The sequence below is a fragment of the Mycetomoellerius zeteki genome, unplaced genomic scaffold, assembly GCF_001594055.1.
Source record: "Mycetomoellerius zeteki isolate Tzet28-1 unplaced genomic scaffold, Tzet1.0 scaffold158, whole genome shotgun sequence".
Lineage (NCBI taxonomy): Eukaryota > Metazoa > Arthropoda > Insecta > Hymenoptera > Formicidae > Mycetomoellerius > Mycetomoellerius zeteki.
Window position 1 is genome coordinate 52,738 of NW_017256532.1, and position 16,353 is coordinate 69,090.

Here is a 16,353-nt window from a genome sequence, read left to right on the forward strand (position 1 = left end):
TCGTAATTCGAATGGATCGTTACTTTTCGTCATATCGATATGAAGAGTCAATACACAAAGGAAATGATTTTACTGAAATATTAAAAAATTTAAATAGATACAGATTTTAAAATAATTTTTTTAACAATCAAATAATTATCAAATAATTGATTATAATAATTAAATTAATTATGAATAAGATACTCAAGCATGATAAGCAATATTCCAAAAAATATTGACATTCTAGCAATCACATCGGCCTAGCGGAAATAAAATCGGAACGTAGGTCTAATGTAAGGGGAAAGTGATAGAAGCGTAAACAAAGCTTCTAGAAAGCGAAAAGTATAAGACAACAAAATGTAGAAGATACATAAACACTTCTTTTACGTTGTCTCAATTTTCGTCTCCTAGAAGCTTCGTTTATTCTTCTGTCACTTTCCCCTTACACTCGACTTACTCTTCAATCTTTATTTTCGTCAGAATACAAATCCAAGTGTGTAATAAGTACCTTCATATATGTGTGCATACAAAAATGGATTTACATATGTAAACCTGTACACTAAGAAAAATGTTCTGGTACAAACTAATAAGATTGATTGTATAAACAAATCGAATTCTGACCAATCCGAATTATAGTTATCGTAATTAAAAAAATTTCTGGTTATTTCGACTAAAATACTTAATAGATTTAACTATAAGTGTCTAATTTGTACTTTTATGGTTGAATCTATCAGAATTCCAATTAATGCGACAAGATTCTTTTCCGGTGTAGTATAGTATTATATTTACAAGGAAAAATAAATAAAATAATATACTGTACTGCATATAAAAAGGATTTACATATGTAAATATATAGCATAATATTATTTTTACACAAAAAATTAAATCACGCGTATATGAAAATATTTATTATACACTTGGATTTGCAGATTGAGTGTTTTCTATATAATTATTTTGATAATCCAATAAAATTATTTTCAGATCTGTATTTAGCTAAATTTTTAGATACTTCAATGTAAAACCGTTTTTTCTGTGACGCCAATCCTTTCACTTTCGCGCTCGATTATTGTTGACTTAATGAAGGGAGGGTTGTCAATTAGAAGATTCAAAATTCATTAATTCCAAATTTATTAATTCCATATTTGTATAAAAGATGCATGATCAACCATAGATAATTTGACAAAACAACGTTAGCGAAAGCAATGTTAGTTAACGCGTTCGGTAAAATTGTTGAAGAACGTACGAAGCGTGGCTTCAACGGAACAGGTATTGTTCCGTAACGTAGTGCAGATGCGTTGAAATAAGCTTAACCGGCGCAGCTGCATGCAAACAATGCAGCTTATACTGTAATGCAGTTAAATTCGTACACGTTTGTACGAGAAACTGGATAGGCGTAAATTGGATAACCAACGAGACAACGCGTTGCGAGAATACACTGTACGTTCTGTCTATCGGACAACTGTAAGTTCTTTGACCAATTTAAATCCGCGCGCGTTCTCTTGACATTTAAATATCTCCATTTTCTCGCACTTAAATGTCTAACTAATCGAAAAACTCAATCTTCTTTAAAAAAATTTAAAAACGACAAAGCATTTACAAGATTAAAAAAGCATATGCAATAATATAACATGCAAAAATTAAAAAAATTTATTAAAGAATAAAATTCTTGTTAAAGCAAAATTAAAATGAATCTTTGCGCTCACACACACATACAAACTCATCCCATGTACAGAGTTTCAATACGATCATTATTCGTGAAGAACTGACGTGACGTCAAGTAAAAATTTCATTCATTCGGAAAAATTTCATTTTCACTCAAAAAATTTCAACTTGTCAATGAATCTATAAGTAAAGTCGAGTTACAAAAGGGAAGAGAAACAGGCTGGTACTAATAACGGAAATAGAAATGCCAGTTGAGGTCAGATGAAAAAGCACGAAAGGTATATTGAACTAGGGGGATGTTGTCTGTGTAAATATAGTTCTATAGCATTGCGCGAAAAGTTTTGATTGGAAATTTAATATTGTTATGGATGCACAAAGAGTCTACATTTTAGCGCAATCGTTCTCATTACGTCAATTATCTCGCGTGGAAAATGTCATAGGCAACTCTTGGAGAAGAAAAAGAAAAAGAAAAAGAAATAGAAAAAAAAATCGTTTTCGCTGCCTCGGATGCTCTGTGGCAGCTTAATTTTATCGGACGCCTGTTTCCAGCATCGCGTCAGCGACTCCCTCTCCCCCTCCCCCTCTCGCCCTTTCTTTTTCTCTCTGCCAAGCTCTTTTTCTTTTCGCGGCTCGAGACGCATTCCTAGTAAAAATAAGCGAGTTTCTCCGACGTGGTTTCTGCAATCGCGAAAGAAGGAACCTTCGTCGCCGCCGCCACCACCGCCGCCGTCGGCGCGTCGTCGTCGTCGTCGTCATGCTTTCAATGCTGCGTGCATATTGCGTATACACCGGCTTCATGATGCGTCCGACATACGCAACTGCGTGGCGAAGGAGAGACGAATACCGACGCGAGAAAAATCTCATGTATAAAACTATTGTGATCACATAGAAAGCGGGAGCATAATTCTTTTTTTACGCAACTTAGATAATAGAGGAAATATCCAAAATACCTAGAATGTTTAAGAAAATATTGAAATTTATATTTAATACATAATAACATAGAGTAAAAACAGGGAATGCGGAATAGGCTGCTAATGGAATAGTGGCTTATTTTCTAAACGAATCATTGCAATCTAGTGGCAATCGCTGAAAATTGTTGCAATTGCTACCAAACATGTCATAACAAGCTATGAGTTCAGTCCGACAAAACGTTTCATCACAATAAACATTTAATTATTTTTGTTGCGTCAGGAGATTCGGCGTTTTTTTCTAAAAAGTGTTCTCACTGAAGATAAGCTTGTTAATGCTTATATTACATAGACGCTTTTAATAATGTTGTATGAACAATATTATGCAGACAAATTGCGATTTCTAATTTGTTTATTGATATAAAAAGACTTTGTTTACCGTATGACGACATGCAGGTAGTGTGGAGTACATCGAGGGTTGAGAATATACATAGAATAGGTTCCATATTAGCAACTTATTCGTGATCAGGTAGGATAGGTTATAGGATGTATTCCACACATTACCAGCTTATTTGCGATTATAGGTTATATTCCATATTACCAGCTTATTTGCCAGCTTATGTCCAATAATGCTATTATATTTTCTGTGCGTTATTGTACGATAAAAATATGAACTGTTTTTAACTATTTTTCTTGATCAGTTTATATAAATAAATAAATTTAGACTTTGTTTATCATGTTATTTATTATTATTACCTAAATTTCACTGATATTCCATATTACATCTCATTTTTTAGGTCTCCCCATTTTCACACTTTTTACTTTTTTGTTAATATTGACGTTGGACTTAAATTTTGGCGACTTTCATTTATTAGACGTTGTAGTTAACATATTCTTCAAGAGTTCTGTATGTAAATTTAAAGCCTCATATGCATTCATATCGGAACAATGTTAATTTAAAAAACGCTATTCCATATTCCCTGCTTTTAGTCTACTTGGACTAGGTAAAAAAAGCGTCAACTGCGTTTAAAGTTGTAGATGTTGGAATAATAATTCTATATATTTTCTATATAAATTCTATAATTTGTTTTAAATACATTTACTTTATATGTATGACTATAGGCCAATTACTTTTGAACTTGTCACACAATCAAACTAAAATAATAATAATAATAATCTCATAAATTATATTTAATCGTCGATTTAAAGAATTATCATTAGGATAAATCCCTGCCGAGGTAATATTTTTCGCAATAATAATAATAATAATTTGATCTTCAAATCGGCAAATCAAATTTAATTTGTGAGACTATTATTATTTTAATTTAATTATGTACAAATCCGAAAATAATCAGTGCGCAGTCATCCGAAGTAGTAATAGTAATAAGGGAGATGGGTCATATCAGTCCTTATATATATCTGCATCTAGTCAAAAAATCATCTAGATCTAAAGAGAAATATCTTCTATAACTCTCGTTAAGCCAGTATGGATTACGAAATTTTCCATATATACGAGATGCGGAATTTGAATTCGCGACCTGTCAATTACGAGTCCGCTACTCTCATATGGAGCCATACAACATCCTGCCTATATCTGAAATAGACGTATGTATTTCAAATAAATAACATACACAGTTATTATTAAAGCATATACAACTTTGATCATAGTTGAAAGTTTCTCTTATTTAGTTGATTTATTCAATATAGCAATCTTGTTTTAAACTTATTAATAATACTTAATTCTTCCTGTTTTGATAAGCCTGTTTTCATTTTTGACGAAAATATGTACCTGTGTTTCTGTTGTTAGTATTATTTTCTCTTATCTGTTTATCTTTGCTTTATGGATTAAGTGACTACTCAAAGCTAAGTTGTAAACGGAAGCTTTTATCTAAAACGATTGCTATAGCGATAAAGTATATGATAACGGAACTTTACATTTTGTATAAATTTTTATTATACAGCACGAAATACTTTATAATCTTGAATAATAGTATGACTCATCCGCAAACATGTAAATCCGATATAAAAATTCACATTGTGAGAAATTCCCCGTATATCTTGACACATCATTAGCGATAGTTTTGTCGTATAATACAAAATAATATATGTACGTACAAAGGAAAAAGAAAACGTTTTATCTCTATCTGTTTCTTTTTCTTCTACTTTATACGGTATGTATATGTGGTACAAATATAGAATAAGTTCTTGAATTATGCAGCTAAAAAACGGACAATAACTATCACCGGTTGCGCTGTGAGAGCATGAGTTCTGTATTTTTCCGACATTTAAATTGATTTCATCAATAATAAAAAACATAATCTATAAATGAATTAAACAATACTGCGTAATTATTTTCCTCAGAGATGATTCGCACTCATTTGAGTTCAACAAACACACAGATCCAAGCTCAAATACACTGCAGACTCGCACATTTGCATATCATGTATAATAATCATACACACACGTTAATTCTTTGTAAATAGCAAACATTTGCGGAAAGATGGAAGCAAAGTACCTATAATCTAATAATTTAAAATATAGAAAAGATGAAAATCAAAATATGAAGAATAAAAATACAGGGTCCACATACGTGTCAGATATAAATAGCATAATAAAAGTTAAAGCTCTCAGTTTTTGTTCGTATATCTCTTAATTAAAAAAAAATTCTATAGACTGGGGAGTTACTTCGATTAGAAGCCTGATCACTCCTGATTAGATTCACTAGATGGTATTTTGTGCACCAAGTCTCTCTCCTTTCTGAAAGCGACAGCGCGTCGCTCCAAGCAATCTCTCGTGCTCTCTTGCTATTAACAAGCAAGGAGGAAATTACGTGTATAATTATCTGCAATTTAATTTAATCCAAAAGGCGTTACTTCCAAATTTCATTAAATATACGTTTTGTATAAAAATGGGAATTATATATTATGAATCTGTCCTATACAATCTTATAATGCATAATTTTCATTTTATAAGTGGTTTTAAAATATTTATTATTCTCGATGTTTACGGTTGTTTACATGATGTTTTTCTCTTTTTTTCTTTTTGCTTTTTTGCTCACAGTTATAACTGGAAAATGCAGACAAGAGCATATTGCGTAATGATAACAAATTGCATAATAATTTAAATTGTTTTGCGAAACATTCTGCGCTTTTATGCGAGTGCTTTTGTCCGATAATTAAAAATAATATGTTCCATCCAATATTCTTGTTGTTGATTTATCACACGCGCGGAGCAAGTGTTGCGTGTGTTAACGGTTTATAAGTGTGAAAATTAAAAAGAAGAGAGAAAAACACTCGATATTCATGTGAGATAGCGCGCTACAAGGATACATGCAAAAATAAGCAGTTTCAAACTTTATCAGGATTTCTATCATGCTTCTTAAAAAGGGTCGTAACTAAAATCATTCGTTCTTATCGCTCTTTATTTGCGCGAGTTCTAGCGCGAAAAAAATGAAACGACGTAAAAGCGAAGTTCTATATGAATTCGTTATGCGAACGCGATACTAATAAGTGAGAAAAACCATTCGTGAATATTCTGAATAGAATACATAATGGAACGTACACAGTAGTGTTCAAAATTTAATTTTTACAAGTAATTTCCTAGAACGCGTCTTGGCATAATTTGCGTTTTAAACGCATTTCAGATTTAAAAAGGAGATGCTTTCGTGTAAAATCATATTGCGACACCTACACTAGTCAGTAGTCAAGAACGATTTTGCTGGAAGCAAAGGTGTGATTGCGAATACACCCAATCGTATTTTATTGTACAGTCTGCAGTCAGTCTTGCAATTCAAATCACTCGATAGCATTCTGTTATAAAACGAACGTAGTATTTACACTTTGTTTACTTAGAATAAACAAAGTGTAACAAGACCATCGAAATTCACATATAAAAGATTATTTTTATTGCAATTAAAAATAATATTCATATGTCGAATACTTTTGCATTAACATATGTCTAGCTAAATATTTCATAAAAGATCATAATTAAAAATTTAAATTTTATATTAATATTTTATATGTATATATGTAAAAAGTATATATACAAATACACACATATACATATATATATTATATATGTACACAAAAAGTTGCAGATGTATTGCCGTGTATAAAGCTAATAACAAATCTAAAGCTGGTTTTTTTTCGACATTGCAGCAAAAAAGGTAATAAATCAAATAAATGACAAAATAATAATATTTTAGGAACTCAAACCTCATCGTTAAATTAAAAAACAAATTATAAAAATGGCTGAACCAATATAGCGGACGAAAACGCTAAAAATCGCCTAATTTCAGTAGCGTTGGAGGGTTTTCGTAGACGCGAATTCCGATTCCGAACTTAAAATTTGAAATTGAAAAATGCCTGATCCAATATGTCGGATGTAAAGGATTTTCAGATACCGATTAAAAACTTAAAATTTGAAGGAAAAAATTATTAATAAGTTTTTTTGTCTATATTCATAATTTGTGTAAATATGTCACATAATGTAAGTATAAAGGGTCACCGATTGGAATGTCTTGAAATTAAATGATTTTCTTCCGTCACAAAAAGACCATTCACAACAATTGAAATTCCATTTTGTTAGGGATTCATGTCAATTTAATATGAATCATCGTATAGACCAGTTTGTAAGAATGAAGCTAAACCTAAGATTGATCGAGGTCAACGCGTGCGAAGCGCTGATAATGGGTTAGTAAATTAAAAAACAAATCAAAGAAATTAAATAAAAGCTGAAATATTAATAACTGCTTTATTCAAATAATTTATATATGATGTATATATTTTAAAATTTTGAAGAATAATATATGTTTTAGACATAAAGATTTAAAAATTTTTGTCATACAAATATTTGTGCGATGGATTAAAAAATGGCTGCTCCAACAATTACATACCACGTACAATTTGTAACATTTCCTGTCACGAAAAATGCAAAAAATAAAATCGAAAATATGAAATTCTTCTCACCTCGTAGAAGTAAAACGAGTCAATCTCCTCCGTCGTATTGACATCTGGCAGCGATGTAACGTTGATGTAATCCAGTATGGGGTAGAGCTCGTCGGTGACGTTCTCTAATTCTTCGACGCGCTCCAGATCGAAACCGGACGTCAAATTCCAATCGTCGATCCGCGCTCGGTAAGCGTTCCCGGACATGATCGTTCCGATCGACAATATCCACACGATCCGCCGCTCAGGTTTTCGCTCCATGAGCTTCCCGTGAAAGAGTCATGTCGTCTGTTGAATGTTAGCTGATCTCGTGTTTGAGGAGACAACTCTCGCAACGACTTGAGTTTGACTTCTGTTAGTTATCCTGCGACACGAAGCATTTAGCAGAGTGCAGGAAGGTCCATGATGTCTTGTTTCTGATCTTCCGTGATTCACTCGTTGCGCTAGGAATATTTGAAGGAGTAATTGAACGACTCAGTCCGAGCATGTTCGAAACGGGAAGAAATACGAGTGTGTTCCCGCACGGATATCATCGTTGCACATAATGCGCGTGCCAGTTAGACGAAAGTTATGGTCTCTCAGACAGCACGAAATTGAATATCACTTGTTTATGATTGCATTCACTGAGATTGAGTTCTTAAGAAAACAGTTTGTTTCCTTTTGCATGAAGAATGCATTTAATGGTCGTCCAAGTGAGCCGGAACTTTATCTGCTTAATGTAAAAAAATTGAATTCAATATAAAGATCCATTTAGATGAAAAATATACAAAAAATATCATAGGGTATTTTTAATCATAAGTAGTAATCTAATTTTATTACTTTGCGTCAAATTAATGATGTTGAATTTTATTCAACTATCTTATACTTATAATTTGTTTAACTAAATTTTATTTTTAAGAACAACGTGTAAAATACATTTTAACATATTGATTATTATCGCGTCATTCATATATGAATGACACCAAATTTTTGTAAGAAGACTCGTTATTCAATGATATTTTATTGCAAAAAAAGAAAGTATGTAAATTGTGAAAGGAAATGTGTTTGGACTGCAGTAAGTTTTACATGAAATTGAGTGTCATTCATATGCGAATGACATTAATGACAGTCAATGTGCTAAGAGATAATGTTGCTCGTTGAATTTTCACAGTTGAAATTGTAAGGAAAATAAGTGCTTATCGATTACATAATCCCAATCTTAAAATAACATTGCACAGCAATGAAAACAGTATAATCGTAAAATCGAGAGATATTAATTACGAATAATGAACATATCATTGTTAAAAAAAAGAAGCCAGAAAGAAATAAATCAGAAAGCACTGATTTACAAGATTTCTATTTCTCAACATCTTATGTATTTTTAGTTGCTGAAAAAGAATGTGAGATTAAAAAAGTTCCATCACCTTTAGATTTTGAGAAATCAAGGTCTTTATTTTTGTGAAAAGATTCCATAAAATTAAACAATTTACAACTTTTGTCTTTTATTTCACGAAATAAAATACATAAGAATTATTATTCAGATATTGAGAAACCAAAATCTTGTAAATCAGAATAACTTTTTTATATTAAATATTGCCACAAAATTTTTATTTTAACTTAAAATTGCACATGAACAGTAAAAGAGTTTCTCGAAATATTATACAAATTAAAGACGCTGCTATAAATATTGATATTTATGTATATTAAATTATAAAATTTAATGTTCGAGCAGAATATAATAATGTAATAAATAAAAGTTAATATAATTTCATTGTATATATTGTGTTACATTAGAAATCAATCTGTCTATGTAACTTCTAAGTAAAAACAAAGTCATATTTAACGATGAGACCAATTTCTATAATCGCGCCGATCGTATCGCGGAAGCAGCGGCCAAGAAAAATAAAGAAGAAAGTCGATATCACGAAAATTTACGTTCGAATCGCCTCGTTGTTCGCCAAGAGTTGGGCACTACGATATTTTCCGCTCAAGAAATCCGCCGAGCGGAAGAATTACAGCTCCGATTTTTACTTTTTGTTCGTGTTTCGTAGAGCAATTTGATGGCAAATCCGATGTTGCTCGTTTGTACACCATCGCAAAACAACGTGGTCAATTTGTCGCTCGTATGAATGAAGAGCTTGTTTTGTGACCTTTTGGATCTTGATGAGCCCGTCAAATGATACATCTCCTATGATATCGCAATGATTTATTACGTACATATTATAATAGTAGTAACACGAGTTGACAGATGAACAAACAGCCATTGTGCTAACGGATATTAAGTATTTCGTGTCGCGCAACATCTCTTTGACAGATGGAACATAAATTTCTTCCGGTAGTTTTGTCTTTTGTCACGAGCGAGCTGATTAAGGAGTGCTAGATAATAATATGAACATTTCCGCTTTGTTGTTAACATAACAACCCTTCTGGTCGTTTCTCTAAACGTTAGGACAAGCTTTATTTTGTACATAATGGTTTTTATATCTCTGCGGAAAACGCATAATGTAAATTTAATAATAATATGCATTATTTTGCTTTTTAAAAAGACAGATATGTAAATACAGAACTTTATTTTAGCACGATATTAAATCAAAAGTAAAAATAAACGTTAAATCGCAATACGTACTTGTTAAATAATCAATTTGTCCCAACTCCGTATATCAAATTGTGCATTTTTAAACATCTCGTTATAGAGAAATTTTTGAAAAAAGAACACAGTGTAAGCATTATTCTTATTAACATTAATGCAGATATTATAAAAGAGTGTTTCTTGAAATTTCCATATAAATTAATACAAAATTTAAATTTACATACAAATTTGTATGTAAACAACTACTATTATGTAAGCAAATTAAGTGACGTTTGAAAATTGAGTGTATTACAATGTGGGATGTAGACAATATATTATCCGCAGGGCTATTTGATTTGGTCAATTTAGTGGTTCGGTCGATTGACGTGTCATTCTATTTTGAATACGAGATACTAGCGGAGTGCGCGTAGTTGGCTATTAGCTAATTAATTAGGAACCTTCCTATTTCATATTTTTGAATGGGTCTCGAAGAAATATTTATTTCTAGGTGACTGACCGTTTGCTTTGATTATCCGCTTGTACTAAATCTTAGCGCGTCATGTGATACATCTCGTACATTTCCGGAGCGCATTAACACACACGCGTTTGCGTCGCTCGACGCCATAATAAAAATAAAAAGGGATCCGAAGAGATTAACGCTATTCACATTTTCACAGCGTTAAAGCTCGAGAAAAGATTAAAAGTGGAATCGCGTTAGACAAATCTCCTTAAATAACATTGCTGCGCATTTCAAAACTTTTGAATTGTAAGTTCATAAACTGGAATTATATATGAGAATATTATAATTTTTCAAAATAAAATATATGTCTGCATAGTTAAATGTATACAAATGGGTTAGCTTTATCAAGGGCAGATTGCAAGAGACATTAATATAGCTATAGTTTACATTTTACATCGATTTTGTATTGAATTACTGTTTTTTCAATATTTGTCAAAAGTCAAACGAGTCGATTGGTTTCTGGGCACTCAATTACATCCCGTGTAAACAATCGAGCGTTGTTAAATAAACGTTGTTATTCCCGAGTCGACGATTAATTTCAGTATGAATATGCTCCGCGAATATTCGTTATGCCTTTGTGGAGCACTTTGACATATATCCAACAGCAATCACGGCAAAAGCAACTTTGAGAAGTTCTGGAATGTAAATCGAAAACCGTGTTTTCCAACACAAACTGAATAGGGGTGTCCGTTATATGCTTCACTACCCCCTCAGTTAGTGAAGCGCATAACGAGCAAAGGATTGCTACTCTCTCCGGACCAAAAATAATTTCCTGATGCGGTTTATATCAGATTGTTCTTTCTTTTTCCTCTTTCAATCTAGGATGAAAATTATGAGCGATTGTTTGCGCATCTGCACGAAAATGGAATTATTATTATTTGTCATTCGCTGCTGATATGACTGATAATTTATAAAAACACTCGACATATAATCGGAAACATATATTTGATTATTACTATCTTTCTTCTATATCGGCCTAGGATAAAAGCGTCGTGCGATTATTTGCTCATCCAAATAAAATTATTTGCCGTTTGCTGCTGATATGACTTTGATAAATTATAATATATGAGAATACTTGACGCACCCGGAAACATACAATTAATATTGATTATATATATTATAATTAGTAATATACGAGGATAGTTCGAAAAGTTCTCGGCCTGACACAGAAATAACGCCACAAATATCAAACTGCTATAAATTTAGACAAGTTTGGTCCTTCACAGTGTTACTGTTAAAATTTCAGATAGATACGTTCATTAATTTCTTTGTTTTAATCGTGTAGTGCTGGGTTCAAATTCCCACTCGAATGTCACTCAGATATCACTCCATTCTTGTTGTTTACCGAACGTCAAACAAGAATAACATGACACCCGGGGAGCATCCGGGTAGGAATCCGAACACGCCCTAAAGTAACCAACGTTTGGATCCATCATAGCAATATATTCGCTTAAATTTCTTCAATTACAGAAACGTAAGCGGGTGAATTGTCATGAAAAAATCAAAAGTTGGCTGCTTTACATAATCGAAATAAAGAAACTAATGAACACATCTGTTCAAAATTTTAACAATAATCCTGTAAAGGATCAAATTTGTCTAAAATTATAACAGTTTGATATTTGTAGTGTTATTTCTGTGTCAAGCCGAGAACTTTTCGAACTACCCTCGTATTAATTGGAAAACGAAGCAACGATGTGAACTTTTGTCCATTCTGTGATTTTAGTAATAGAAAACTCATGGATTGTTGGAGTAAATCATTGGAAATCTAATAAAAAAAATTTCTATTTCATTCAGTAACAGTTTCACTTATTATGTAAATATAAGAATGTAATTTTAACAATACGTATGACTTGTTTTTATGATACTTGTAGTGACGATAAGGAATAAATTTAAAATCAAACAAAAACGTATTCATCGCAATTTATCTGTAATGCAAAAATTTAATACACACGCAAAAAAATATTTTACTGCTCCAGCTAGAATTATAGCTGTTTTTTGTATCTAATAGAAAATTACGTATCATATGCATAGAATTTATAGCACAAATCTAAATTCTATCTCTGTCACCTATATGATTAGATGCAATACATATCCAATATTGTAGTATTTGCTAGAAATTTATCTGTTTTAGCTATTTTTCGTACTTAGATAATTTTCGCTATAACTGCAAGATCACTTTTTTGAGTGCAGATTAATATATTTGAAACTTATTGCTTTTTATATATACGTCTATGAAATATAAGAATAAATTAAATAGATCGGATAGAAAAAATAGAATTGAAAATTTGCACTTTGAAAGTTATGAAATACTGTTCCTATTAAAATTATAATTAATATCTTGCTAAACATCGCAAGTCACACATAAATATTGGAAAAATAGTCTTGGAAAGAACGATTTATATTTGTTTTTTTATTTTTATATATATTATATTATATGTATATTTTATCATTGTTACAAATGTAAATGTAGGAATCAATTTTAGATGTTTGCATCGACATCTAAATTAATTCTAGGAAACTATACCAGTTACTTATCTTGCCATTACAGTGTGTTCAGCAAATAATCGTTTCATGTTCAACATGTAAAACTTACTACGTTTCAAATATAACTTTGTTTATTTACATTGTATCTAATATCGAAGTTAAATATTAATACATATATGCAATATTACATATAATACGTCGATACCGAGTAACTTTAACTATACTTTTACAAATTTAGTATCACTAGATTACCTTAAATAAGTCAAAATTAGTATTTATTAGTATACAAATTTTTTTAAGGACTTAGTAGAGTCTTATAAAGACGCTACGATTAATTTTTTCTGTAAGATATATTTTTTTTATAAAAGATTTATATAGCAATTTGATTTTAGATGCAGCATAATTAAGAAAAATCTCTACGTAAATTACGGATAATTAATAATTAAGCAAAATTTTTGCGTGAATTATATAAATTAACATTGTGTTAATATATATTTATATAAAATCGTGTTGTCAATCAATGTACGTGTTGATTATAAACAAATTATATGTATAATTTCATAAACTATGCTTAATATCAAATTTAATGTTACTAAGGCAAATCATGCTCCCTCAAAATGCGATTAACAGTAGCAAATAGCGAATTTTATTGATACATTTCAACAAAATAAAATTAATATATACAAAGCAAAGTTTAATATTCGAGCTTGACATACTTGAGTTCTAACTAGTCACACGAATCAACGACTCACGTTAAACATGATTATTTGTTCATCAATGCAGAATTAAAAGATCTTTCCAGAAAAAGCTTTCTACGTCGATATTTTATCGTACGTATTCACACGACTCTGTTTTGAAAGAAAGAAAAGCGAAACGAAGAAAATATCTTTCACGTAAAAGTGACTTATTTTTTAACAAAATTCCTTCTCTCAGTGACAGTATTGTATTATATAAAAATCCTACGACGCTGCATGAATGCCGTAAATGTTTCTGATATTGAAGCGAATTTTTAAGAATAGTACTATTCTTCTTCTTTCTCTCGCAATATCCTACGAGCAAAAATATTTTTTGCAGGATTTATTGAAATGATCACTTTGTCTTCAATCAAATTTACTAACGCATCTAGTTCACAATTTATTGCCATTTGTTTACAAGTGTGTTACATTAAAAAATATTTTACATAATATTAACAATATTTTACCAAAAATATTGAAAAAGATAAAAATAAAAAATAGATTTTTGAATCGCGAAAATATAGGAAGACAATAAAAGAAATTTTATTTTCACGTATCTTATAATAAAATAAAAATGATATTATATATATAGATGTGTGTATACTATATTATCCTTTTAGAGTTAATTTTGCATCACATTCCGATTATTTTATCTAATTAAAAAACAATTACTGTGGATCTCAGAATTTTTGTTTTATTTCTAGTCTATATTTATACATATAATTGATTTCAATTTATGTTACAGATTCTTCTATACAGAAGAAAATAGATTTTTAAAAAAGATGTAATTTTTACATATTATTTCTTCTTAATTTCAGGTATTTCAAATTCATTCAGCTTAAAAAAGAATCATAAAAAATAATTCGTTACATATAATTAATTTAGATTAAAGGTAAATATTATTCAAGTTGAATAATGTTCACCTAATTTTATCCTTTTCAAGAAATTTGTAGAAATGAAGAATAATGAAATATTTAAGAATTTCATTCTTTTCAAGAGACTTCTAGAAATAAAAAATGACAGAAGTATTTTATTTTATATTTTTTTTTATTAGTGGTAATTATAGCAAAGAGAGAAAATAATCTTGATCGTATTGCACCTTTAGTAATCTCTCGATGTACATGAGAATTTAGTCTTTAGAGATCTTTTGAGAAACTGGATATCTCGAAGGCGCAACTCACCACATCGAGTCCGAAGTACCCTATCTTTTTCTAATCGCCGCAAGTAAAGGGTGTTACAAGGTGTTATAAACTGCTGATTCTAAAAAAAATATTGACGATGGATGGCTTCTCTTTGATCTCCTGTGCAATGGTGCGATACTCATGATACAACGATTCAAAGGAACACATGACATCGATGGTAGGGAACTAATAACACATAACGTCGTTAATCGAAGCGATTTATGGAGAGATTATTATTGGGAGCAAAAAAGATGACCGTGTATTTTTATAAATTATCTTTTTTTTTCTTTTTAATTCTTAGTTCACGTACTGCATTTTTTTTTAATTGACGTGACTTGTGATTATTTGCAAAAGAAAAATCACTTAAAGTATTATTACACGGAAAGTAGAAGGGGGGATACAGGTTTCACATAAAAAGACAAGCAAAATTGTGAAAAATGGAGCAAAGGCAGCGCGATCTGCGAAACTGCTGCATGTCAGTCAAAGATTGGTATCGCTTTAATTCTTTTAGTTTTATATTTCGCTTTTCAATATTTTCATGAAACATTGAAAAATAATAAAAACCCTTAATATGTAGAGTAAAAGACCATATTACTGGCATATTATATATAAGCGTTTAGTCATATTTGATTTAATATATTTATACAATTAATGATAATTTATATATATATATAAAAAAAATATTAAAAATATTTATTTTTAATTATTTCAATTATGAACTTTACAAATAAAATAAAAGAGTTTAAATAAAATTAACTGTTTTTTTTTTATTTAATAAAATAAAGACCAAACTTAGTTGCACCTAATACTGGCAGCCTTAAAATTTTGTTGTTCGTAATACTAGCAACCAGATGAATGTATTACTGACAGTTTTTCATATTAAATTATTGTACCTGTAAACTTAGTCTCTTTGTGTTTTAGATAATAAGTAATTAAATAATTTTAACTTTTGAAATATTTTTAAATGCTTTTATTGAAATAATATACATATGTATATATATTAAAATATGTATATTAAAATAATATAATTCATATTAATAAATGGAACATAAAATTAATCATTCGGAAACTACTTTTTTCATAAAATATATTTTTTAATAACAGTAGTAAGTAATAACGTAGATAGCCTACTTTTTATTTTTTTTAATGATTTTAATTTTGAGAATAATATTCGAGAATAATATTTGAGAATAATATCCGATGTATTAGAATAATATTTAACATACTTAGTATTGGAATAATAGTGTGTGTGTATTACAATAATAATACCTTCGAAAATATTCGATGATTCGAGCAATCTTGAGTCTTGGGTACCTAAGGACACACACGACACATGTTGATATTGACACATTGAGATTGTATTATCTGTTTTTACGAGACGCCAGTATGCT